The following is a 24,559-nucleotide window of genomic DNA, read 5'->3' on the forward strand; positions in this document are numbered from 1 at the left end:
TTTTAAATATAATTTAGGGATTCTTCACAACAACTTCCATTCTGAATTTTTAATCCTAGAAAACCCAAATGTTCTTTCTATCCCACCAATTATTGCCCAATTATTCTAAATTAAACTAGTTGATGTCAAATACGTTCTTCATTACTGCCTGCCTTTTAAAAAAAGGGTTGCTTTTATTCCTTCCATCAGCTTTAACTATTTTCCATCTGTAAATCAAAGCACTGTTTTATATTTTCTCTTTCAGTTCTAACTAATTTCCAGATTATTCTAACAGTTTGTGTCATTAGAAAATAAATCTGTTCAACAGCAGGCAATAAACAAATTCTGTGTATATTCTTTCCATTTGTCTATAAAAGATGCCAAAAAAGAAATCATCACATTCTAGCTAGATATTTTAACAACAATGGGCAGTGGATTTCATGATTAATACTTTTAGCCTGTGGTGATGTTCTTTTTCAACCCAAGTAAGTGAATTAAAAGTACTGTTACTCTTTCCAGTATCCACTTTTATTACACAGTAGCTCAAAATTGCCACCATGTGGTAGGACACTGACTCTATTAAATTTGTTTGGCTTTATTTACCCAGAAATGTGTCAGAATTTTAATCGCAGTTTAAGTAATAGAATGACTGCTGTCAAGCAGCTCTTTTTCTTCCTTATAAATGGAGGATTAATCTATAGTTAGAAATTTAGAAAACTAAATTACACATGGAATTATTGCGTATGCAACAGGCAAAAACAAAATTTAGAATAATAAAAATGACAAGCATTTAGCTCTACTCTTGATTTTTCCAGCTGTGCAGCCCTGCCAAAGCTAGGAGCATGAAAAGCATCATTGCCAAATAGTAGTTTAATTATGTGAAACAAACAACTGGGGCCAATAAAATTGCAGTCACTACTAAAACTACTTGTCATCTTCCACAGGCTAATAAACAGAAGCTATTAGGCATATTGTCTTCTATAGCAGCAAAAGTCTATGGAAGGGTGGCATACAAATCTAATTAATTAATTAATTAATAAAGAGATAGATAGATAGATAAATAAAATAAATTAAATAAACAATTAAATAAACAATTAAATACATACATACATACATACATACATACATACATGCATACATACATACATACATACAAGAACATGAATCCTTTACAGGTTAGTCTTCGATTTACAACAGCTCATTTAGTGACTTTTAAACTTATAATGGCACTCAAAGTGATTGGTTTTCACAAGTAGTGTGTTCTAAAAACCTGTTGCCACCAGTTCGCATGCACACGATGCTTCTGCACATGCAAAGAAGCATCCCAGGTGGGTGGGCGGAGTCTCGCACCACTGCTGCTATGCAAAACCAGGCAAAACCGGAAGCAACCCACCGTGATTTTCACACTTATGGCCACTGCAGCATCCCCATGGTCAGGTGATCAAAATTTAGATGCTTGGCAAATAACTGACTCATACTTCTATGGTTGCAGTGGCCTGAGGTCACGTGATCAGCTTCTGTGACCTTCTGAAAAGCAAAGTCAATGGGGAAGCCAGAGTCACTTAATCACTGTGTTACTAACTTAACAACTTCAGTGATTCAACTAGCAACGGCAACAAGAAAGATCATAAAATGGAGCAAAACCCATTTAACAACTGTCTCATTTAGTTAGGAACAGGAATTTTGGGTTCAATTGTGATTGTAATTGAGGACTTCCTATAGTTGCTGAGTTTAAATTATCTAGGATATTTTCACCAGGTATGCAGTTTTCAAACATTGCACATGTATTCATCTGTAATGCAAGGGGCCAAAACTGAAACTGACTTCCTAGCATAATTAATTTTATATTTGAAGTTGTATGCTATATATGCATTAAAAAAAGTATCTAAGAAAATTAAAAGCACCATTTTAATGAGCAAGAATGCTGGCATACTCAAATAATTAATTTTTTATCTTAAAACCACAAAGCTACTCAAAAATGAATTTGCAAATGTAATTGAGCTTCTAATAGCTTCTAGAGGCACTAATTAAAGAAGTCTAATTTCCCTAAATTAAACATAATGAAAAGGTTTTAAGATGAAATAAAATCTGAAAAAGATGTGAAGCCAAAGATAATTTATATGAAAATATGCTATTTACAAGTATGAAATATAAACCTCAAATCAATAGCAAAATAAATAATATCTGCCTTGATCCAGTTATAGTGGGTCTTCTCTGTTATTAGATAATGGCAATCTTTGGTATTTTATCAAACTAATTATGATTCTACAAGTTCTGGTCTCATCCTGATAAAGTCAATCAAGAACAAAAAGTTCTTGAACAATCATAAATTCATTCGTAAGTATGCGCACAATATAGAGTAACTTCTACTACACCCGGTTAATAGAAGCTATAAAGGTCTATAGATCTAATTTCAAGAAATCCTGCCCAAATTTTATTGATTCTCCTTTTCTCACTACCTACCCTTGACTCTTTGACTGCAATCTTTTACAGACATTTAACAATTGTTGTTATTCTCATCAATGAATGCCTACAATACTTAATACAATATAGATCATAGCTCTTGTGCACCAACATTTCTGTTAATTTTCAGAATACTTCCCTGCTGCATTAAAAGCCTCAGGATTTATTGAACATATACCAAGGGTATATGTCTCAGAGGGCATATAACGTAAACATTCTGACTTAAAAAAGAAAGAACAGGATATATATGAATGGTTGCTACTTTATAATATTTGGATATTTATGGAATCATAATTAGTACATAAGTAATACTACATAAGTATTAATAATAAGTATTAAATAATGCAATAAATTGATACAGCAGTTATACATTTAAAATTTACGTTTTAAGAATATATCTTCCTTCATCATGAGTATACATATTTTATTTAGCATATGGCATCTACAGAGGTCATGCAATCAATGATATACAAATTTAGTTTAAATGAAATATGTGTGTGCGTGTGTGCGTGTGTGTGTGTGTTTGTGATACAATACACAGACAATATAGGATATAATATAATTTTAAAACAGCCATAATAAAATCTCTGTCTCTCTATCTGTGAGGGGGGTGGGGAAGAGGAAGAGATTTTATTATGGCTTTTAAAAATATATTATCTCCTATATTGTGTTGTGATTCAGCCTGAGGCTCCTCAGGGAACGGCTGGAACTCTGCCGGCTCCATGCTCAGAGGGGGAGGACGAGGAACAGGAGGAGGAGGAGGACCAGGCAGATGGGGAAGAGGAATGTCAGGACGAGGAGGAGGGAGAACAGCCTGAGACCCCCGGGGGGGAGCTCTCCCCAGCGAGTAGCCTGAAGTCCTTAGATGAGAACGCACAAGCCATCATAGATATAAGGCAGAGAAGGGCAGCACAACGAAGGGGACAATTAGCCAGGTATTTCCATCCCTAATATGCAACAGCTGGGTTTGGGTGTGGTTCTCCTCAGAAAGGTTGAAAAGGCAGGCCCGCCCTTCCTGTATTGTGGAGAGTTATCTTTTGGGAGTTCTGTGACCTTGCTTCGATCCTTGGCGTCTCTGATTCTGGTTTGTGGCCTCGAAGGCTGAAAACTTGGGGGAGGCGTGGGTTTTATTATCTACAGTGGTGTGTGTGCCAGCAAGAAGCGTGTTGTATTGTCTGGCCGTCGTGACTCTTCTGTGAAGCTTCATAGCATTCCAGTTTGTAAGAACAGTTTTTGTTATCTGTGTTTGTTTTCAAAGATATAAAATGACTTTGCTTTTTACCAGCGTGTCTGGATACTCTTTTTAGTTGGTGTTGACGTCTGAGGGAACCCAGACAGAACATATTGTATACACAATATAATGAAGGAGATAATGTATTAAATGAATGTAAAATCATAATAGAATCACCATAATATGGAACCACAAAATTATTACTATTAATAATTTTAATAAAACTATTAAATATAATACTGAATCAAACTAAAACTTAGAGCAATTTTTATTACTATTTTTTAATTTAATTAAACCACAAACTACTGTTATTACAGATGTTATTACATTCTGTAATCGCTATGGACCTTGATCTTCTCTTTTTGAAGCCTCTATACTCCCTTCAAAACTGATTTGAAAAATCTCCCAATAAAAGCAGGTCCATTGTTTTAAAACTGGTAGCTGGAAAATAAATGTAATCTCTATTGGAGAAGCAAATAAAACTTTAAAATATTATTTCGTCAGGGAATTGCGCAACAGATGTCCAAATGGAGTCAGAGATGCTGACATACTTGTGATTTTGTATACAGTAAATAAATTTAACATCTATATTTACAGCAAACAGGTTAGGCACATCGGAGAGGGGCGGCATACAAATCTAAGTAATAAAATAAATAAAATAATAATAAATAAACTATATCATGCGGTAAATCATCAGGTAAATCAAAAAACAGCACACAGACCACACAGAAGAAAGAAGGTCGAGGAAAAGGGAAATTTTCCCGTTTTCACCCAACAACCATGTAGGAGCCCAGTCTCTCCAATCAATCAAATACAGCCAGGTTTTTAGCCCGTTATATCCTTTACTGTTCCAAATATTAAATTAAATATTTTAATATATTTATTATTTGATTTTTGTTTTATGAGAAAGTAGGTAGAACCTTCCTCTTCTCCTTGATCTAGATCAGGGGTGGTTCCAGTGGTGCGCCAAAAAGCATGCTTCTTGAATAGGGGGCAGATGCAAGCCTCCGCTTTGGTGTCAGCTTGCCACTGAAGAAGCACAAGAGCCACCGGGATGCTAGCGCTTTAGAGGCATATTTGGCTGTATCAAGTGTGGCGTCCACTGAATATTGGATAGCAGCAATGAGTTTATTCAGATCCTGATGGAGACGAGCCTCCTGTGATAAGATCTTGGCCTGTAATTGTCAATGATGTGCAATTTAAAAAGGAGGTTGCCGAAGAGGCCTTGACACTCAAGCCCAGGCAGCCGCCATGTCTGCTTTTCTCAGGGATATCTCCGATTTCTGGTTCTCTGCCCTGAAGTTCTCAGGAGCATCCCTCATTGTGTATTGGACAAAATAAATAAATAAAATAAATAAACTAGCAGTGGGCAGAATCCCCATCTGTACCCATTGGTTCCGGACCATGTTAAGAAATAGGTCAGAAACTGGGGTGTAATCTTGTTCTTCTACAGAAGCAGAAAACAGGTCTTGTTCCGGGCCCTGGGGCGCCTTTTGTGGAAGTGCAGCATCAATGCCTATCTGGACTGTGGCCCTGGCTTTCTGGAGTAGGGGCTTGAATAACCCCAGAAGAAATGGACACCCCAGAAAAGGCAGGGTGTCAGGAGAAAGTTCCTCATTGTCTGAGAGTGTCAGAGCTATTTGAGCCTCTTTCCCCATTAATGATTTATCACTGCCTATAGACTGACAAGACTGGTACCTAGGCTGAGGCAGGCAGTCCCGTAAAGGTAACTTCTGGGAAGCATTAGAAGTGTCCTCTCTGACTTCAGGAGGTAGCATCTGTTGGTGTTGCCAGGCTGCCTCAATTCTCCTGGTAATGGTCTCAGAGATGAAATGTTTAACTCTGTCAGGAAGATCCATGTCTTCCTCCTCCCTAGGGCACAATCCTGTGACTGTTTGGGTATAAATGGCCTCAGGTGGACCCTAGCTTTGATGGAAGGCTCTTGCCATCTAATAGGGGCAGAGCCAGCAAAAGGATCTCAAAAGCCTCTATGTTGTGGCCCACCAGCGGCCTGTGCATCTGATTCAGAGAGGGAGGAGGTTCTTGTGGTGCAATATCAGGGAGAAAATGGATGGAGGTATTCCTACTGGGATGGCTTTACAGATGAGTATTTTATTCTTATACCATGTCAAAAAACTGGTTTGAATGAATAGGAAACAGAACAAGGAGCTTCACAGCATTTTCTTTAATCTTTCTGTATATATTTTCAAGTGCATCTACAAACAGCGTTTCCCATTTCAATTAAAGTAGGATCTGGAGATGCCAATCACATGAGAACACTGAATACAGTGCTGTAGAGAGTGAGACATACCAACTGCCAACTTATTCATTCTTCTAATGCAAGATTGTACATTATCTAAATCAAATGCACTGAATCTCTGTAAATTCAGTTCTGATGGAATTACACAGGTATCTCTGCATGTACTTCGCACAAGAGAACATACATTTAATGCAAACTGACAAATCGTTTACATTTCACACTAATATTGCATCCAATCCAGTTCATTTTCATGATGCTTGAGTGACCTAAACTTACACATTAGCTCACTTAGTCCCATCTGGTGTGTTACTATTATTGAACATTGAACAAGCTAAACATGAATAGTTTCATATTCTCTTTGGATGCAGTAAAGATTTTCAAGCAGTAATCTGAAATAAAATTTTGTGTTTTAGGTTCATCTTGCTATTTCTTTTTTATTAACAGGTTATCTGATTCCCAACAACTCTGAAAAACTTAATAGTTACAAAGTAAAGACAAAAAGCAGAAAAGAGATCATGAGTGGGTCAGACAGACATATCAACCCCAAAGCCTTCATCCAACCTTCTCCCTGCCCTAAAACCTGGAAGATTATTGTAGCCAGGTTTTAATGGTTTTTGAAGACAATCATCGGCCATTCTGATTTTTGGGAGCCATCCTGGTCTCTGGCGAGGAAATTATTCTAGACGATAGATACCACAATAAAAAATATATATACATCTTTTGGGCCCCAATCAATAGGACCCAAATTACGCCCATTCTACCTGATTGCATCCAGTGGACAGAATCAACCAGAAACAGACATCCTCTCAAATGGACAGGTGTTGTGGACCACCAACTGCCAGCAGAGCTGGCAGCAGACTCAGATGATGAGGACATTGGGAAGGAAGTTGGGTCAGTCCTGAAGTCTGGGGAAGGCTCTGATGGATGCTCTGTGTGGAAACAGAGATAGAGCCAGGGCTGTCTGGCATTTCCCAGCTGCCTTCGGAATCAGAGATAAGTGGGGAAGAAGAACAACTGGGTCCTGTTACAAATGCATGTAGCTGTCAAGAGAAGAGAACAACTAAATACCAGGAGCCGACTCCGAAAGAAAGGCATACGTGGATGCTGAATGGCCCTTCCCTGGCTGGGAAATAAATAGAAGCTAAAGGGGAGTGGTGTTGCGGGAAACAATTGTTCGGATTTATTTAGGAAGATTTGTTCATTGTGATTTGTGTCTCTCAGACTGCTCGAGGGAGTTTAATTTACAGTTTTGAGGCTGGAAGTTCCCGGACTGGCAATTATCCAAAAACTGATAAAGTTTGTGTTATGTCCTGAGAAACTGGGAAGTTTTTACTACAGTTCGACAAGGAAGTGGAATAGGGAAATATTAACTTGCTCCTTTCCAGAATAGGAGCCTATTTAAACCCCTGCCAAAAGCAGGCAGAGGCTAATGTTTTGCTCACTATAACCAATAAAGTGCTGAAGTCCCACTGCCAGTCTCTTGCCTCTTAAGTATCTGAACTCAACAGTTTGTACTTCAGTTAACCCTTGGAAGGATTATTGCCTGGACTTTTCTGTGTGTGAATGCCATGAATTCACAGTAGTTAAATAAAGAAGGCTATTTTGGGGGACAAGGGTTTCTGTTTCTTGGTTCTGCTAAGGATGGGTCGGAACACCAGGCCCCATGACAGGAATGGCTATATAGGTGATAAACTAGTACCCAGAAGCCAATCAATAACTAGAGAAGCTGATGGAGCAGAGGCGAACATAATATGGTTAAGTCAACAGTGTCCACACTAATGCTATTCTGGATAGCTGAAGCTCCTAAGTAGTCCTCAAAGACAGATATGTTATGAGGAGCATATTTATTTATTTACTTAATTTTTATATTGCACATCATATTTGCATATCTCTGGGCAGTTTACAGATAAAACTTTTATTATATATACATACACACATGCGCACACACACACATAGGCCCATCAAATCTACCCATAAAATCTTCAAGGGACCCATCAGATTCACCAATAATAGCCTGGGGTGGAAAATCTAACAGATCCTACCCTTTGTATGGGAAGATGGCTGGACAAGCCAAAAAGCATTCAGTAAGTTGAGAGATAAATCCCATTGAATAGAGTAGATGAAGAAATTCAGTGATTTTGTTTGTTCTTTTGTTAGCAGAATAAAATTCACTACCTCCACTTATTCTTTCTAAAATGCTTTAAAGAGGTGATAAGAGAAAAAGACTTTAATGGTCAAAAGCACTTACAGAAATGAGCATCTCGTTGAGCTACTTTTTTAATTTTCTGTGAGTAACAGTGCTTCATTTTCTAGCAAAATGAATTCAGATAATACTATAGAGCTGGCGTTATTTAAGGGGGAAAAACTGCCTTCCACTTGCATTTTGAATAGAATTGGATGCTTCTATTATGAAAAACGTTCAGGATGATAATAATGCATTGAACAGGTAAGAAAGGAATTGACTTTTCAACTATCATACTTTTTATTTTTCTCCGTCTTCATTATTACGGTCAATGTCACACAGAATAATAGAGAAGTAAATTGGCAATGGAGATACTGAAGTAATGGATAGCTTCTGCCTTCCACCATCAAAAATAAAGGAATAATCAGTCAAGAAATAAAAAGTGGACTGGCACTTGATAAAAAAAAGGCATGGAAGGCCTTGGAAAAGATATCCAAATGCCACAGTACCTCTATACAAGTGCTTCCCAACCTTGGCCACTTGAAGATATTTGGACTTCAACTCCCAGAATTCCCCAGCCAGCAAATGCTGGCTGGGGAATTCTGGGAGTTGAAGTCCAGATGCCTTCAAGTGGCCAAGGTTGGGAAACACTGCTCTATACCTCTAAAGATCCAAATCATGCAAGCCATGACATTCTTCAGAAATGAAACTCGGGCTATGGAAAAAATAATATGAAAAAAGCATTGAAGCTTTTAAAGTTTGGTGTTGGAGAAGATTCTTGAGAACACGGTGGACAGTCAAGAATATAAACTAAGGATCATCAAGCAAATCAATAAAGTTCTCAAAGCACAAAAGATCAGGCTCAAATTATTTTACTCTGAAGATATTACTCAAAGACCTAATTCTCTGGAAAATATTCTAATGTTGGGAAATGTGAAAGGGAAAAGAAAAAGATGACCAACTGCAAGTTGGGTAGATTTAGCTGCAGTAACAATGAGGGCAGTATTGGTAGAGCTAAAGGACCAGTTCAGGCACAGACTGTTGTGGAGAAAAATCTATCTATGGGGTTTCTAAGAGTTCATTTACTTGATATGCTGTCATCATCATCGTTATCATCAACATCACCATCACCACAAGATAGTACTACTCTTTTTTTTCTTCCATACAATTCATACAACCAGTGAAGGGCTACCAAAACATTTACTACCACACTGTGGGCGTGGCTTATGCAGGACGCCCTGCATTTTCTTTCAACATCTTTCAGTGGGGTGGAGCTCCATTTTTGCTACCTACTGTGTTCTCCCCCAACAATCCAGGCAGTAGCCCACCCCTGCATACAACTGCCTGGATAAGTCCCTAAGACACGTGATTTTTTTTTCTGAATGTAAAAGCTTTTTCTTTAGAATGGGAAGAGACAAAGAAGAAAACTCTGTCTTGAGCCTCTATCTCAAAATCCTCATAAGGTTTACAGAAAATTGAAATTATAATACTGAGAGTAAGAAAATCTTATGGGGTGAGCTCACATTATTATCATTTACATAGCATTTAGAATTTGAGATGTTACCATCCACTTTCTGATCTCTCATGCAATTTAATACTAAATGCAATGCCAAGAAAAGTTGGACATCCTTAATTCACTGTCTGCTTCCACTACTTTAAGTACATACAAACATCCATGAAGATTCTCAGTCATCAAAGTGGAGTTGTCTGGAAGTTGAGTCAAAAACAACTGGAGGAGACTGAAGAAACTACTTGGATAAGCTGTGAAACGTTTCAAATCAAAAAAAGAAAAGAAGCCCAGTTGCCATGACTCAACTTCTAGACATGCACATATGTAAGCAGTCTATATCTACAAATTATTAAAAGCTCAGCAGAGGGGTTCTTTAGTTCATGCTTGCTAACAGAGGACCAGATGGGAAGACATCTGCAGAAGATTAAACACATGGGGAAGACAACACTGAATTCTTTTTCCACTTCTCTTGCACTGTCCACTTGACTATTTGCAATCCATTTTCTTATCTTTTGGCTGTTCTCAGACATTGAAAACAAATCTTTAATCAAGGACTAGTTTGGTGCCAACCACGATTTTTATTTTCAGAATGCCTAGGAGGAAAATTTTCATTAGTGTTCTTGAAAAGAAAAAATATTTCAGAAGGTTGTGCTTTACAACTTAGCATGCTTTTGGTTTGAGTTTTAATTAAAGCTACTTTATCAAAATTAGTCAGAAGCATAATAAGAGAGTGATTTGTGACCAAATTAGGAACTATGAATATAGGCTGCTTAATTCCTTCCTTCCTTCCTTCCTTCCTTCCTTCCTTCCTTCCTTCCTTCCTTCCTTCCTTCTCCACAGATATAAAATTATCCATCAGAATAATTTGTTTCAGTTTACAAAAAAACCTTGGGCATCTTTACAATATGAATTATTTCAGGGTCATACATCAATGTAATTGAATTAATGAAGTTTTTCTTAAGCGGCATTGTGAAGAATCTACAAGCCTGTATTATTTCAATGCACTTTCTGAATACATAAGAAATGATGTGCATTTGTGTATATTACAGAAGGACAAGGGGTCACTAATTCTTATATATCAACTGGGGGTTGACTGGAATATACAAGACTGCTATAGAACAAGAAATGAATAGAAACACTTAAATGAATGAGGGTTATTCAGCTCCCCAAGGGTCCTAATGGTTCTAAGGAAATAAAAGATGAAATATTCCTAAATTTAACTGGGTATTTAATTAAATAACTACAAAGTAATCTAACTAAATGATATATAATTTAGTAAAATAGAAAATAACCCCATATAATTTATATACACTGTGGTGGTCATTATACAAGAACAGAAATAACTACTTTTCACACAGCTGGGTATGGATTTTTTTCCCATGGTGATTGTCTTTCCCTCCCCATTTTTTCAATTGTGCTCTTAATTAATATAGACTTTTTGGGCCAACTTGCTTTCAGTGACAGATCTCTTCCTGTGTATCCTAAAAAGTAGGTCTCCAAATTTATACTTTTTTGCTCAAGTTGACAACAAAAAGCATTCCTTTTTTGGTTCATCACTATACACAACTCCAACATATATTATTGCCCCTGGGGATATGAGAGGGCTCTGAACTGCTGAGCTTAACCTTTTAAAATTAAAGTAGCCACAATTCAGTATTATTACTGTCGATGGGCTTCATATCTATTAGCTACTGAAGAATTGCCCAAGGCACCATAATCTGTTCCTAGCCATAAAATGGGATTTGTTCCACCCTAGAGGGAATGGCTTCTCTGATATTAAATATACCCAATGGATTGTACACAACTCCCTTAACTTTTCCTTGATCATCTTCTGCATGGGTTCTATAATGTGCAAATGTCAAAGAACTCCCGGGCTATTTTTTTTTAAATTTAACCTGGCATGATGCATTTCTGGAAATACTCTATTTTACTATCCCTAAATCTTACTTAGTTTATTTGTCCCACACATCACAAGAACAGCAATATATTTGCTAATTTAATAAATTCCAGAAGATGGGTGCAAAGGTTGACTTGCATTTAGCCAAGCATAAGCACCTTCTTTGAATTTTCTACAACTCTACTTGCCTCCAGCCTGCAGTGCTAAAATTCTGATCAGAGTATCCCATGTTTTAGCACTGATATCAAATTCAGCATTTTAAAGAAGTTACTGGTAAAGGTGAGCAATACCTGTCAGAGCTTTATTTTTATTTTTCAAGTAAACTGGGATTACTTCCACCAGATTAAAACAACAGTGTAAGAGTTGTTGAAGCCTTATTGCATTTTCAACTCGGACATCCAAAAAACTCAAAAAGTCTTCTCATCATCACAGGAAGAAAAACACCTCCACATGACTGGTACAGTATTTTACTTGAACTGAACTTTAATAATTGGAACGATTTTAAATGTATACAGCTCCCTCTTCTGGCAAGAAAGGAGAAGCAATATCATTAAGAAATGGACTTATTTTGCTTTTTCTGCTACGAAGAGTATTATAATTAATCTTAAATTAACTTGGAAATTAAACTGATTACTGGAAAAGAAGGCAACAACTAAATGTGCTGGTCTCCTTAAATAGCATTTTCAGTAACATTTAGAAAACTGGCTTGTTTAAAAACATTTATAACAGGAAATAATTGTACTAAATGTAAAGAAATCATTAAACAACAAACATAAAAAATGAACCAAAAGACAAATTTGTTCCACAGTTCAAGAATAAAACACACATAATATTGGGCACCATTTAAAAAAAAAACCTCCCTAATATTATAAGGAAAGGTTAAGTTTTTAAAGTATCAAAATTATGAGTTATCCTCACAATCTTCATCTCAATTTCTATATACCAGTGATGGGGAACCTTTTTTCCTTGGGTGCTGAAAGAGCATGCATGAGCGTTATCGCGCATGAGCGAGTGCCCACACCCATAATTCAATACCTGGGGAGGATGAAAACAGCTTCCCTGCCCCCCGTCCCCCAGGAGGCCCTCTGGAGTCTGGCAACTGCCTGTTTCCCAACTTCTGGTGGGTCCAGTAGGCTCATGTTTTCCCCTGCCCAGGTTCCAAAGGCTTCCCTGGAGCCAGTGGAAGGTAAAAACGTCCTCCCCCATCCCCCCCGGAGGCTCTCTGGAAGCCAAAAACGCCCTCCCAGAGCCTCTGTGTGAGCCAAAAAATCAGCTGGCCGGCACACACATGCATGTTGGAGTTGAGATAGGGCAACACCCGTGCCATAGGTTCGCCATCACTGCTATATATTGTAGATTGCATTTATTGTTTGCTTTTAATTTATTTATATCTTGCCTTTATTTATTTTTTTACAAGTAACTCGAGATGGTAAACATATACCTAATATTCCTCCAAATTTCTCCTCAAAAACCCTGTGGGTTGAGTTGGGCTTTGGGACAAGAGAATGACTCATCTATAGCCATCCAACTAGCTTTCATGTCTCCTGGGTTTCTAACCGGGTGCCTTCACCACTAGACTAAACTGACCTAGTCCAATATGCAGGGATAAAATTAATGGTTCCTATTCTCCAAATTAGAGGTTCTGTCTAAAGGATTTTGAGATACCATTTTTAAGGCAACCAGACTGTCTTAGGGTTGGGTGGCATACATTACACTGGTAATGAGGAAAGTTAGAGAACTCATTTGCAGTTCAAGTAGACATATATATAAGACTGGGGGGGGGGGGGGGTTGTAATTTTTTTTCACCAACTTTACATCCATACACATATCTCAATATCAACATGTTACACACTTATACATCATTCCAATATATCATAAAGAAATATCCTAAATTTGCACCATTTATACTTTTGTCTCCCATCTCTTTTCCTTCTATATTTCGTGTTGCTCTCTTCCCTCTGTCTCCCTCTCTTCCCTCTACCTTCTTTCTCCCTCTCCCCCTCTTACGAACTTCCCACCTACCTCTCTACCCTTCCTTCCTACCTCCTCTTCCTCCTTCTTATGCTTCCCTGAGTACTTCTAATCTTAATCTGTTATGTGGTTGACAGATGAGCTTTCTAGAACTCTAAATTTATTCCAACATTGGTGCTACTCTTAAAGTAATAGCTTCTCTATATTTAAATATATAGTATATTCTTCAAGGTATACCTACTATTATTTAATTCTGCCTTCTTCTTCCTATTTTTGTCATCTGGGTCAAGCATCTTTAGTTTTCAATTTCCTTTCAAATTATTTGCCATTGCTTATCTTCCAAACTTCTACATTTTCTAGTACTTCTTAATTTTAGGCCTTACTCCTCCCATTTCTCAATTTATATCTTAATTAATGCTTTTTTTGTTTTTATTCTACCATTCCCAAATACACTAGATTTCTAATATCTTTCTCCATTTTATATTTGTTTTCCAACTTTATTTTATTTTTATTTTCATATTCTCCATATTTTGACAAATTCTAATCTTATTTCTACATTTTCATCCATTGGTTCATAATATTCTAAAATTTCCACATCAAAAAATCCCATTTGCAAATTATATAGTCTTATATAGAAATCTTTATAAGTAATAATTATACAAATCTTATAGCATATCCACAATTTCAATAATTATCTGAATCCTTTTCAATCTATTTCATTTCTCTTTCTATCTCAATTAATCAAAACTTAGTTCAAACCAACATGTAGAATAATATAGTCTATAGAAGACTGTTTTGTTCTGTTTTCCAGAACGTGGTCCAATAGATAGATATTTCCTTCATGCAACACCAAATCCACTTCTATGCCCATCTTCTGAATAGTCCCATTAGGATTAGGTGGCATAGAAGTCGAAATAAATAGACAGACAGACAGACAGACAGACAGACAGACAGACAGACAGATAGACAAACAAAAAACAAACAAACAAATAAATTGATGCTGCAAAATAAAAGATATGACTCAGAGTATTTATTATACTCTGGTATAATAAATATCTTGTGTATTTCTAACTTGAATTATTTTAGATTATGATAAAAACCAATAATAACTATAACAACTTAACAGAAAGTGGAACATAGAGAACTTCATTACTTCTTCACTCTTTTTCTCCTACACGAACTATTTACTGTATTTTTCGGAGTATAAGACACACCTTTTTACTCCCAAAGAGGGTGAAAACTGCGTCTTATACACCAAACATAGCCCCCACCCTTTGGCCTCTGCCGCCCAGAAATTTACCTCCTTGCAGCAAACAGAACAGAGCCTGATTAGCAGCCTGATTAATCAAGCAATTGATTAGAAGCCTCCCAATACACAGCTGATTCAGCATAGGCAGGCCATATGCTAAAACTGAAAGTAAAACTAATTGCAAGGAGGCAAATTGCTGGGAGGTGGACTGCAGGCAATGTTGGACTGCTGAAACTGTAAGGAGATAAGTCAATAACTATTAATGTCTATAGAATATTTAAATTATTAGACTTATTTTTAATGACTGCTTTATTATTGTTCAGACAATTTAACAAAATGAAGCCTTTTAAAATAACTGCTTGATCTGAAGAGGCTCAGTGCTATGGTATCTTCTTTTAAATATCAGAGAATACTTCCAGAAAGCCACATCAAATTTAAAGATCTGTAAAAGTATAATCTGAAATGCAACAGTGTCCTGTTTTAGTGTTAAGATAAGGCAGGTGAGTTAAACCTTGACTTAATCATGTTTGGAGTGGATCTATTTAAATAATTGGGAGGAGTTAGTGTGAGAAAACTTTAGTGAGTTAGTTTTAAGAAAACTTTCTGGCATTAATATACTACTATAGTGTGCATTTCTTCAATTCCTTGCTATTTCTATGGGTCAGACACACATGCACAGAAATACAGAGCAAACCGTGCATATTATCTGTACTGTTTTCTGTTTTCTATTTGCTGGGAGGCAAATTTCTGAGAGGCAAATGTCTTTTTTTCTTGTTTTCTTTCCCCCAAAATAAGCTGTGTGTTATATACTCCAAAAAATATGGTAAACTAACCTGTTGTCTCTTGCTCCTCTGGAATGCATTATGGGAAAAACATTCCATCACATTAATGCTTCCTTTATAGCACTAGTCGCCATAAATATCAGGGCTTAATCTGCTTTCTTCACGTGAATCACTTTCCCCCCCATCACAGATCACAGAAAAATATTTTCTCCAACTAATTTTGAAATATCAATAACTAGTTTTAGCTACAAGAAAAATAAACCCACACAGCGTAAGATGTCACAAACCCTTAACCAGTGTGGACCTCTCAAGCAAAGAAACCACTACTAACTGAAATCCTGTAGGTCATACCTTGAGTGAAATGAAGGACAGCCACTGGAGGGGGCGTATTTAGTATTTTCCAGGCAGCTGTTCAATCTTTTAAAGAGTATCTTGATCTACAATGGCTGTACTGAATTACCTCCTCATTCTACATGCAAAGGATGGTGCAGACTTCGGAACAGTTGCAGCGCAGTAAATCATGCTAAAATGTGTAACATTGTTTTCAGGGCAGCAGACATACATCTCCCAGTCGTATTGTGATACTAAATTATTGACAGGTTTTTACCTCAGAAGGAAAGCAAATTCCCAGAAAGCAGCCACAGCTATAAAAAATGTGGATAGGTAAGAAAAGACAGCCTTCTCCCTAGACATTTGCACATACAACTTTGGGCTGCTATAACATATTATGCTTTATTGTTACTACATAAAAATAATATATAAAACAGAAGAATGTTTGAAGGTTGGGAAATGACTGACCTATGGTCTTTGATATAGGAATACACACACACACACACACACACACACATATACAGTTGAAACTCAAAAAATTAGAATATCGAGCAAAAGTTCAGTTATTTCAGTAGTGCAACTTAAAAGGCGAAACTAATGTATGAGAGCAACTCATTACCTTCAAAGCAAGATAGTTCAAGCTGTGATTTGTCATAATTGTGATGATTAAGGGGATACAAGCTCATTAAAATCGCAAATCCACAATCTCGGAAAATTACAATATTGTGAAAAGGTGCAATATTCCAGGCTCAAAGTGTCCCACTCTAATCAGTTAATTAAGCCATGACACCTGCAAAGGGTTCCTGTGCCTTTAAATCAGTGGTTCTCAACCTGGGGGTCGGGACCTCTTTGGGGGTCAAACGACCATTTCACAGGGGTCGCTAAGACCATGGAAAAAGACAAATTTCCCATGGTGTTAGGAAATAAAGCTTCTGTTCTGGTGCCTTGAAACATATTTTTATAATCTGTGGGGGTTTATAGTGGGACCTTCCTGCCAATCACCTTAAAGCTCTGTTGGGAGAATTGGCGCTAGACTTATGGTTGGGGGTCACCACAACATAAGGAACTGTATTAAGGGGTCACGGCATTAGAAAGGTTGAGAACCACTGCTTTAAATGGTCTCTCAGTCTGGTTCAGTAAGAATCACAATCATGGGAAAGACTGCTGACCTGACAGTTGTGCAGAAAACCATCATTGACACCCAGTAAGGAGCATGCATAAGTGCACCAGAGTGCCTTCCGTCCCCTGTCCTAATGTTTCTCTTTTACTAGTATCATGTATATAAATATTATTATATGTCTGTATACCACCAATACATACTTGACAAAATAAATAAATTAATAAAATGAATAAATAAATCACGGCTAGAACTATCTTGCTTTGCATGTAATGAGTCTCTCTCATATATTAGTTTCCCCTTTTAAGTTGTATTACTAAAATAAATTAACTTTTGCACGATATTTTAATTTTTTGAGTTTCACCTGTACAGTTCACATACACACACTTTTTAATTATACATTATAATTAAACCAATAATTTATTTCAGATGGATGGATGGATGGATGGATACTGTACATACATACACACATACATACTCTAGGTCAACTACAAGAGGGAATTTATTTTGTGTATGACTTCATACTTCTCTGCAGTAATATATTTATTTAACAATCTTGAGTCAAAGCAAGAAATCTGTCATCTCTAAATCCAAGAATGAATCATTAACAATGATAGATGGCAAGGGTAGAAAAAATAACAGCCAGTTTAAATATCCTCCAAATACGTGGACTTCAGCTCCCATAATTCTTACCAACAGATATGCTGATTGATTAATTCTAAGATGTGGAATCTGTCCATATGCAAGGTCCCAAATTTGAGAAAACAGAAATAAAAACTTGATAATGTATCAACAAATCAAAGTCAACTTTTACCGCCCAGACAGATTTTCTCCAGAATAATCTGTCCACACAGAAACTAACTAGAAGTTAGAACATAACTAAACCTTTAATCAGGATTTTGCAAATAAGAGGGCAGCTTTCAGTATTTCGGATGAAATTCCAAATTACAGAAGAAAGCTAACTTCTAATAAACATCATGGATATTACTGCTACTAGAAAGTAAAACATAAATACAAGCCTACACTGTTACAGCAAAGTGAATCTATAATTAAAAACAAAACTGAGATGGCCAGCAGGAGGCAGAAATCTAAACAAAGATATAAAGGCATAAGAAGGGAAATTAGGTAAATTATAAATTGACTTTAAGTAGCAAGCTTTCCAAGGAAAACAAAGCATAGAGGCTATGTTCTGATTCCAGAATGAAAAAGGCAGGTTGCAGATAAATACCAGTTTTTAGAACTGTTCTTCCAAGGAGCAGTTTGGAAGATTTGGACTAAAAGTCAAGAACTTGAAGATTCATTTAAATGCATGATTGTAATTTAATATTGTAAGTCAAGGCATAATATTTAATATTACGTATAATACCTATACACAATAATCTAAAAGCAAATCCTACTCAGAAATAGTTTGATTCTGAGCATCAGCAATTCTGAAATTCCTTCTAGAGTTTATTACTGCTACCTATACCCAAGAATTTGGTCAACAAAAGGTCAAAGTTAAATTAGTGCCCAGAATCACTTTGTATGGGTAATGGGTGGCATACAAAATTAATAAACAAACAAACAAACAAACAAACAAGGGTCAATGAAATTCACAAGGGGCTGGACTTGGGTCTCTTGTATCAATGGAAGGACTCTAATCTTATCTCTCCCTTCCAATTCAGACTATTCTCTTACGGACTATTTATCCAAAAGAAATCAACAATATTCATTTGAAGCACTATAGGAGTACAGTACTGTACAATGGAAAGATTTTTCCTCCTTTTTGAACACAGCTAATGGTACAGCATGAAATTCTTTCAAATAAGTCATGGTTAAATTCCACATTGTGTTACCGAGTCCACAGAGAGGGCGGCATACAAATCCAATAAATAAATATATAATAAATAATAATAAAATAATAAAAAATAATAAATAATAATAAAATACCTGTACATTTGCACCATATACCCCCTTCCATTTCAAGTAATATTTTGTAGCATGACAATTTAGTGCATCCATATAATATATATATCTCTTTTAAAATTAAGAGCTTGCTCATCAGGATATTGGCGGAAATTATGATTACATTTCTCTAAATGGAGCAGCAACCATCATTTTCAGAATCTCCAATAATGAACCCACATATCATGCGTAATGGTCCACATTAAATTTCATATTTACATGCAGTTCTTATATTCACATGCTGACTGACAAGAGAAAAAATAAAATCACCAAAAAAGCTAAGAAAAATAGCAGAGCTCGGCTAAGATGTTGCCATTTATTATTGATATCAAAATTACTGAAAACAAATTCAAATGCCGGTACATTAAATATGGGACCCACCTCTTTGCAAGCAAGGAAGGAAAGATAAGTTAGCCTTTGCATCTCATTTTTAACACTTCATTTGCTGCTAAGCAACATGTATTTCCAAATAACCCCAAAGCTGATGCATGAAAGGGTTTCTAACCGCCTTAGGCAATTGTACAGATTTATCCCTTCTGTGATTTTTTTTAAAAAAGTAAACGCTTCTAAGCTGAAAGAGGAACATTATGCTTCCATGTATAAAACAGCTCTTTTCAAAAACGTGTGTGACTCCTACACCCCCAATAAAGGCCCAAAGGATGTGCTGGCTCTCTCACACAGCCATCTCTGCAGAGCCTGGGTCACTCCTTTGCCAGGTGATTAATGGAGCAACATTAATGACATAAGAGACATTTAAATTAGCATGGGAGGGGGGTGGAATGCCACAATGGCAGTGAAAAGCATGCAAGGCGATTTAATACAATAGGGCTTTTTCCCTTTCTTTCTAATTATGGAAAATATTAAGTCACAACATTTTTGTCTTTTCTTTCCAAGTACATCACCTTGCTTACCTCTACATAAACAGGCCTAACCAAATCTTATCATTTCTTAGCCACATGTACATGTAACTGTACAATTGTGCAACTGTACACAAAACTATATGCTACCTGTCAATGAGTACTTCAGCTTCAACCGCAACAACACATGAGGTCATAATAGATACAAACCTAAAGTAAAAAAGCTCCAAATTTGATTGCAAAAAAAAAAATTGGCTTGAGCAATAAAGTGGTCAATGCACTACCTGGAATGCACTACCTGACTCTGTAGTTTGTTCCCCAAACCCCCAAAACTTTAGCCTTAGACTGTCTACTGTTGACCTCATCAAATTCCTAAGAGGTCTGTAAGGGGTGTGCACAAGCACACCAACGCTCCTACCGTCCCTGTCCTAAAGTTCCCATGTATTCGTAAAATATCATATACTCGAAACTGTGCTTATACTTCTTATGTCTTTTTCTCTTTTAATATTAGATTTGTTCCACTGTAACATTCTTTTTATTATTATTGTCAGCCGCCCCGAGTCTTCAGAGAGGGGAGGCATCCAAATCTAACAAATTATTATTATTATTATTATTATTATTATTATTATTATTATTATTATTATTATATATTCATATTAAAGTTTATACTTGGTCTGTAAGTATACACACTTGACAAAACAAACAAATAAACACTAACTGTAATCTTGGTGATGAGCAATCCTGCCCAAGCCAAAAAAACCAGCCTTATGGAACACAACAACTTTAGCAAATATATCCCAATAAGAAGTGAAGGCATGTTCTTCCCCTCCCATATGGTTAAAAGGCAGTGATTTTTTTTCTAAATTAGATTTCTAGCATAAGTTGTAATATAATTTGACTAGACATCTACATCTAAGAAACCAGTGATGAAATCTATTTACCTTCCCTATCAGTTTACGCATGTGCTTTTTCACCCTATGCGCATGTGCAGAATGCTTTGCACATGTGCAGAGGGTTAAAAAAACAAAATGGCAACATCAGGGCAGGTGGGTAGAGGCTCACACAGCCATTGCTACTGGTTCTCAGAACCACCAGCCACCGCCACTACCAGTACCCCTGAACCGGGCCAAATAGGTAGCATTTCACCCCTGTAAGAAACTTTGTTAAGGCAAAGAAGCTTCATTTCTGGTGACAATATAGATGCATCTGTACAGTTGTTTTAGAAATAATATGGAAATGGTTTTGGACTCCTTTTTTTCAGCATGCTTAGATTTTCCTGATAGTCCTAAAGATGTTTCTTAGTCCTAATCTAAGGAATAATCAGATCTCTCCAAAGTAAGGTTTAGAACTGAGACAAATTCAATCACTTGCTGCCCTCTATCAAACTACATTTCCACTTTTTTATAATCATCCATTTAATGGCAAAAAATAAATAAATCCCCATTTGGGAGACTGGTTTTGAAGTTGCAATTACAACTGCCATAAAAATGGTTGAAAAAATGTGCCCTGATCAACTGTTGCCTTGACTTACAACTGTATGACTGACAACCAGAATTCTGCTCTCAATTGTGGTCCTAAGTCAAGGACTATCTGTAATGATATCAATATGCTGACTAAATCATGAGATGAGATGAACATGAATGAATGCACCATGCCAACTAGTTTAGTATAATGGTTAAGGCACCAGATTAGAAATCAGGAGACAGCAAGTTATATAGTCCCACTTTAGGCACACAGCCGATTGGGTGACCACAGGGCACTCACTTTCTCCCATTCCTAAAAAAGGAGGCAATGGCAAACTATTTGAAAAAAAAGTCTTGCTATCTACAAAAATCAGTTCAAGCAATTGCCAGATGTCTAGAAAAATTTGAAAGCATCACCTTCATCTAAAAACTTGTCACGAACACTTATGTATAGTGATGGCCGAACTGAACCCGCACAATTCGGGTCCGTACTGAATTTTGCGGCGTTCGGTATGCCGAATACGAACCCTAAATTTTTTCAAACTTCGGGCAAAGTTCGGGGTCATGTTCGGCGTTCGGAGCTTTGACGTCACCGGCAGGTTGCTAAGGACGCCAAGGTGATCACTTCCTGGATTCCATGGAATCCAGGAAGTGATCACCTTGGCGTCCTTTGCAACCTGCCGGTGACGTCAAAGCTCCGCCCCTGGAATCTCTTCATGGGAGGGATTCCCCGTTAGGGTTCCAGTTCGAGTTCGGTTCGGGTTCGGCCGAATTTTGCGTAAAGTTCATCTGAACTTGCCGAACCCGAACACCATTGGGTTTGCCCATCACTACCTGTGTACTCTAATGAGAGTCCATCCAGTTATAGTAATCTCATTGCCCATTATGGCTCTCGTAGAGCAACCCCTTCCAGAAAGTCTCAGAAGCAATGGGATCTTTTTGGTAGTCCTTGACTTATAATCATTTGTTTAATGTCCGTTCCAAGTTACAATGAAAAAAGTGACTTATAATTGTTTTTTCACATTTATAACTATTGCGGCATTCCCCTCGGTCACATGATCAAAAATTCAGATGCTTGGCAACTGTTATGTACGTATGACAGTTGCAGTGGCCAGGGTCATGTGATCATCCTTTACTAAAAGCAAAGTAAATGGGAGAGCCAGATTCACTTAAAACCATGTTACTAATTTAACAACAAGAGCGATTCACTTAATAACTGTGGCAAGAAAGGTTGTAATAGGAGACAAAGACTTAACTACCTTGCTTACCAGAATTTTTTAAAAACTCAACTGTGGTCAATTATGGTCATAAATTGAGAACATGTAGTAGAATGGTGTCTGTCCAGTTGGGGGAATTGGCGAGGGGGTGGGGTTCTCAATCCATACAGAGTATCTGACAGAGTTTGGAATATCATTAGACAAGGGTAGATTTATCATTGTAATCATCTCATTTTATTATGCACGTGTTCTGAAAAGACTTTTAACTATTTAAATCTCACTGACTTAAAAGGAATATAAATGCACTGCAAATTTGTAGCTAAAATGTATTAGTCAATTCAATAAAAGTGTTAATAATCATGAACAAAATTAGTAATTAAAAAAAACCCTGCATTTATAAAGTGTATGGGAAGCTTTTCTTAATCACATACCATCTAGTCAGGATGTAAATTATAATATTAATTTAAAGAGTATAAAATTATACCACCCACCAAAATAGCCTCAATCACTATTTAATTCAAGATTTAAGATGTTGCTTCATCTTCTCTTTCTCGGTTCCATCTAGTTTGCTCCAGCTTTTTCCTGCATATGGAGAGTAGTTTGGGGGAAGGGATATGATAGGAATGATCACACTTAAATTCATTAATATAACTTGCTTTCCTATTATTAGCACCATCTGAGCCTGTTGAAAGTCTTAACCAGGGCTTTAATTTTTCCCAGAGGAGCTTTAAATTAATTAGTAGTTTACACGCTAACAAAGAATCTGATACATTCATAAATCAATCTAACGCTCAAGGATTTTAAAAAGGGAAAGAACCAAACCAACTGGGACCTCATATTCAGTTAAAGTGTTGTGCTTCTACAAAAGGGTGCAGGTGTGAATTAGACGGATGCAGAGCAGAAGCCATGATAATCACTTTGTATCACTTAAACCCACAGCAGGGAACCCAGCAAAATAAGGACTTCTGGTCTACCCTTCCTGAAATCTATGCCAACCCGAAAGACTAATTGAAGAATTGATTTGGGTTTAATCTTTATGAAATAAAGATCTTGGCAGCTGTAATTTATGCTACAGCCTACAAAATAAACAGAAAAGTAATGAGTTAATGAAGGTTAAAGGAATAAATCTAGACATTTGAAATGCTTCATTTAGACTAAAGGCTACTAAACAGAAAAAAATGATTTGTGCTGAAATATGAATCATGACAAATTCCCAATTGTATGTGTTTGTCTTATAGCCAGAAATGTGTTATAGGAATGCAGGGAAGATACCCTACAGTCATCCCAGTATATTATCACAAGTATTCCAGTACAGATTCTCACACTGTGATTTGCAGCATTTCTTTATCATTTCTAAGTAATAAACCAAAATAATTTAATCTAAAAACTCTCTTCTACAACCTTGAAATCCCTGTGACTACTACAGTTGTGCCTGGCAATAAAAGACACTTTGTTGCATACATCTCAAAACCCTCCAGTTCCTAATTTGAGTGGACATTTTTCCCACACCAATACTGAATACATTTATTGTTGTATCATGTTTTATAACAGAATGTTTTGTTACTTGAAACCACTGAATGGTTATTGCCTCTCTTATTCTTGTTACCCTTTTATATATTAATTTCTTGAAAACTGCAGACAGATTTACAGAATCGAAATAAAGTTTTTTTAAAAAGCCCACTAAAAGCTCTTGAAAATCCTCACATCTGAATGAGATAACTGCAAAGAATCTCAAGTAGAACTAAAGGCCTAATATACCACCAACTGTAGACAGCTGCACAGATAAACAAGCCCCATAGAAATCAAATCACAGCTTCCTCACGCCTATTAGAAAAGCCTTTTTCAAGGACTTCAAAAGTAAAGTTGAAAGGTATCAACTTTATCTGGCATAACATACCAGGACATATTTTTTCATCCTCTTCTGATCTCATAAGCTGGGTGAAGAATTCGGCCAGAACACCCAAAGATGGGATCTTCACAGACCCTTTTTCCTGGCACTTGAAATCTTCTCCAGAGCTTTTAAAACTGCCCAGAATACCAAGACAGCAAAATTGACAAATTGAATCCTTTTTCTTTGAGAACGGGAATCAAGGATGCCACTATCTGG

General features: G+C 36.7%; 1 protein-coding gene across 4 annotated transcripts in view; it reads right to left on the bottom strand.

Moving 5' to 3' along the window:
• NCKAP5 (NCK associated protein 5) overlaps nt 1–24,559 on the bottom strand; it is an 845,077-nt gene that overhangs the window by 428,775 nt on the left and 391,743 nt on the right. Inside the window, exon 1 of one of the 4 annotated variants that reach the window (XM_070731200.1) lies at nt 15,876–15,926. The exons of the other annotated variants lie outside the window; for them this stretch is intronic. The gene's annotated coding sequence lies outside the window, so the exon portion shown is untranslated. Of the gene's footprint in view, nt 1–15,875; nt 15,927–24,559 lie in introns of those variants that run through there. 4 annotated transcript variants of the gene reach the window in all.

Source organism: Erythrolamprus reginae, chromosome 1, assembly GCF_031021105.1.
Source record: "Erythrolamprus reginae isolate rEryReg1 chromosome 1, rEryReg1.hap1, whole genome shotgun sequence".
Taxonomy (NCBI): domain Eukaryota; kingdom Metazoa; phylum Chordata; class Lepidosauria; order Squamata; family Dipsadidae; genus Erythrolamprus; species Erythrolamprus reginae.